A 4,792-nucleotide genomic window follows, 5' to 3' on the forward strand; every position below is an offset into this window, starting at 1 on the left:
ATGTGATTTTCAGCCAGTGTGCCAAGAGATCTTAGGTGTGCCATGAAATCTTTAAAGACCATTAATTAAATTAGTTTTGAAAGAAGTTCAAAGCACAGTAAGTATATTCCTTTCTTAACTCTTTTTTTTTTCATCAACGTAACTTAAGTGAGCTGCAGAAGTTTAGCAATAGGATCGAGTATGTGGTGAAATAACAAAGTTTCAAAGACACTGCTGTACGCCCATCATTCTCTCTGCTAGGGGCGGCCACCTTGACCGGCCCCAGACAGCTCAAACACACAGCAGGGCAGCAGGACACCGTGTGCGGCTGGATCTGATGAAGCTGGCTGTGTGAATATTAGTTCATGGCGGCTAATTTGAACAGTCAAGGCGTCTCTAAAATTATATTTATGCACAATTAATGGCTGAAAAGAACCCAGAGAGAGATAAGAGGATGCAACCCACACTCACTTTTCTGATTAATTTATATTACCTACAGAAAATGAGCTATAAAAAGATTATTTTAATTGGCTAAATAATTAGGTAAATGATTCCAATGTACAAATGATTATTCTCAACGTATGTTATGTTAAAAAAAAAAAAGAAAGAAAAAACCTCTGATGATACAGTAAGACTCAGGGCTGGCCCGCTGCATTGGGGTTCTAGACACACACCCTCACAATTAACCACGCGGCAGCCATGCCAAGGTTGTCTTCCTTGTTCTGTTTATGGAGGAAGCACCAGGGCATATGAGAGGTTAATTTTTCTGGAGTCACCCAAATGTACGTGGGCACTGGGGTCCACACCCAGGCTGAGGAGGGGACTTCACCACGTCTCTCGTTCATGCCGACCCTCCTACCCCCACCCCCAGTGTCTCCCAGCTCCAGCAGGAGGACCCAGGTGACAGATCTGGTCTCTGTTCAGGTGGGGATATGTCAGTGATGGGATTCTTTACAGAGTCCAGGCTTTGAACTTGTATGAATTTTAAAGTTTATTTGTGCATTAGTTATTATGTTCTACTTTTGGGACTTGCTGGGGGGTCTTTGCTCATTCTATCAAAGGTTTACTCCTCCTTACAAATATTTATGTTATTTCTGAGCTTTTTACACAGAGACGACTTTAACAGAAGATGGATATACATTCACCTTTTATTTTGTGTTGGTGGTGCTCTGCTTGGGAGGACTTTTCTTAGAGATTATACCTGTACACACTCATTTGCCTTCTACCTCCTGGTCTCCACTGCCGGCTACAGTATCATTATCCACACTGAACCCTCGACTACCCCACAGTGAGACGTGGACTCTGAGTGGGAGGGCCTTAGTGTGGACACAATCATGTGAAAGACTTATGGATCATTTTTATATTCAGTGCATGTGAAAATGACGACTTTGGACTTATGGGGGTAAATCAAATGTATTATGAAAATTAATCTCACCTGTTTGCTTTATTTGTATATTATTGTATACAAAATACATATTGCATTTTTGGGTATTAGAAAATTTAAAATTGTAGTGTGGCTCATGTTATATTTCTATTGCATGGCACTCTTTTGGGGTATTTCATTTTTCATTTCTAAATGCATCATTTATACATATGCACCATCTAATATTTGTTTTGATATTACTTAATTTTTTTAATTACCTAATTTTTAATTAGACAATACACATAACTCTAAACATTATTTCAAAAATAGTGCACGTTGGTTGTGATCTGAGTCAGCAGCTTGAGTGTTTGTTCTCCGTTCTTGCCCAGACTCAGTGTGTCTGTGTTCTTGCCCAGACTCGGTGTGTCTGTGTTCTCGCCCAGGCTCGGTGTGTCTGTGTTCTCGCCCAGGCTCGGTGTGTCTGTGTTCTCGCCCAGGCTTGGTGTGTCTATGCCTCACAGCACACCCACCCACGCTACGGAAAGCTGCTCCACCGCTCAGCATTTTAGAGTGAAAATTTGTTATGTGCTTATTTTTACAAGTAAGTTTTAGAAGGATATTGTCATCTTCTAAGCAAATTCAGATGAAATTTCTCTTGTATGATCACTTAATGTATAACCTAATTTATAAAATTTCACATTTATAATACTGAGTCTGTTGACAGTGCATTTGTTTTCTACATCTCCTTATGTAGCATCACTGAAGTTGTTTCAGTTTCTTTACATTTTTCTCTGTATTTTTTTCCTACACATAAACACTTCCACGTCAATGCTCATCTTTGCCAATTGTTCCTCTTCTTCCATATACTTGCGTATCTTCTGATATATGGCTTCAGCATGTAAACTGTATACCTATTTATAGGAACAAACCAACTCTCTTCTTAGTTCTAATTGTTTTTCAGTTAAGTCTTTTTCCCAGCTAGGCATTTTTATCTTCTGCAAATATGTATAATGCAATCTCCTTGTATCCATTACTCACGGGTTGTGTATTTTTCTTGCCTTATTGCATTGTCTTGAACTGACAGGAAAGAGTAAAAGTATGAGCTGAAAGTGTTTCTTTGTTAAAGTTAGCATAAATTTCTCATTTGAACATGTTTGAGTTTAGCTATTTTCGATGGAGAGCTTTCAAAAAATATTGAGAGGTGGTAATTTTTATTTGTAAATAGTATCTTTTTTTGGTTAATAACTAAGATTTATTTTTTAAACTTATTGTTAGCATGGGATTATGTTTTTGCCTGCTGAATTGTTAACGTAGTGCTTATTTTAATGGTCTTTTTACTATTAAATGCCAACACGACTGCCTTCCTAGAATGAAGTCCGTTTACCTATCAGCCATGTTGACAGCATTCTGCGTTGTTAACATCAGAACTGCACAAAGTAAGTTTATCGCCATGATCAAAGGAGGCCCAGGCTTGGGTGGTCTAACAGGTGACATCCATTAGGGTGTCAGCTTGCTCAGAGAAATGGGAGAAGCTTCTTCCCTTCTTACCAGTGTCTGAGTCTTCATAAGCTATTTTAATAAAATACTATAAACTGAGTGCCTTTTATAAAACAAAGGCTAAGATCAACGTACTTGGCAGACTCAGTGTCTGGTGAGGGCAGCTCCCTGGTTCATAGGCAGCATCTCCTCACTGTGGCCAACCATGGTGCCAGGGCAGAGACCTCTCTGGGGCCCCTTTTTATAAGAGTGCCAATCCCATCTTGAGGGCCCCACCCTCATGACCTAATCACCTACTCAAACACCCCACACCTGATATTATCATTTGGGGGATTAGGATTTCAACATATGGATTTCAGGGGTTGGCCCCTGTGCTCAGTGTGTAGGGTGCTGGCCACATATACTGGGCCTAGTGGGTTCAGCCCAGGCTGGGCCAGCTAAACAACAATGACAACAACTAAAAATAGCCAAATGTTGTGGTGGGCACCTGTAGTCCCAGCTACTTGGGAGGCTGAGGTAAGAGAATAGCTTAAGCCCAAGAGTTTGAAGTTGTTGTGAGCTATGATATTACAGCACTCTATGGAGGGCGACATAGTGAGAGTCTGTCTTAAAAACATATATATGTATTTCAGGAGTATACAAATATTGAGACCCTAGCACCCCTCCTAGGGATCCAGAGCCTGCCTGCTGTCTCAGGAAGCTCTTGGTTCCTACCCTTAAGCCTACTCTCACTAATACTCTGTGTTTATTTCCTTTACTCTAATCAAGACAATTTCATTCTTTATTTTAAACCTCATTTTTCATATCTGTCTTTGCTTTTCAGAAAACATTATTTCAACATATTCCAAACTTACTTTTTGCACAAAACTTACTAAAAATCATAGTTTTCTTAAAGCCTCATGATGTTAAAGAAAAAAAAAGAGAGAAGAGTGGTATTTGAGTCACATAAATTAATTGGATATGTTCGAGCTTATATTAGCATTTAGCAAAAATCAATCAATCAGAAAATTGGGAGGTTTTGATTAATACAAATTTTTAATTAGGGTTATTAATTGGACTCACTTTTGCCTTATCACTCATTTTTATGGTAATTTCTTCAGCTTGCACAGTATCAAGAATCTTCTGACTTATAAAAATAAGCAGCTGCAGCTGATAGCAACTTTTCTAATTGCTAAACTTGCAAATTCTCACTGCACTTCAATTGAAGTGATATAAAAGCTTGAAAATTGAAAGATACTCCTCGTCCAAAGTTAAATAGCCAAAGATGCCTAACAGCACCAGACCATGCTGCATTTTCAAGACGCACGACTTACAGTGAGTCTGTGACTCTGACATGCATTTCCACAGTCAGTTTGAATCTTCATTCTTTCATATGAAATATTTATCAAATGTAGCTTAACTAGTATCCGATGTCATTTTAATAAATCTCAGAGACTTCAGTGTTGACCTTGCTCCGATATTTGCTCACAGTTTGAAAACAGCCACAATCTCTGCTTGTTTATTTCTTAAAATTCCCATTTCCTCCCTAGCCTGAATCAGGGCTCTAAATATTATAGCATTTTGTCCACCAGTTGTCTATGGAGGTTATGTTGTTTATTGAAGGTCAAATAAGAGACATTAAAACTTCCAGAAACTCATGGACGTGTGCTGTACAATTTAAGATGTGTGTGTTTGTTGCACAACTATTGGGTGACGTAAGAATTACAGGTGATTTTCTATAAGCAGATAGAAACAGGCTTTAATTTAAAAGTGACCAAGTAGAACCACAATATTCCTGATCAAAGGCTACATCTAAGTGTTGGCACAGATAGGAGGGAAGTTTTACATCCCAGAAACCTGGATGCCCAGAGCTGCTGGGTGATATGTCTGCCTCACCAGTGGGTTACATCTTGTTTGAATGCCTTGGTTTGTGCATTCATTTAAACTTAGAGCTTCAGAAACCTTTTTTCTTAG

Source organism: Otolemur garnettii, unplaced genomic scaffold (genome assembly GCF_000181295.1).
Source record: "Otolemur garnettii isolate 467f Iridium unplaced genomic scaffold, OtoGar3 scaffold00226, whole genome shotgun sequence".
Lineage (NCBI taxonomy): Eukaryota > Metazoa > Chordata > Mammalia > Primates > Galagidae > Otolemur > Otolemur garnettii.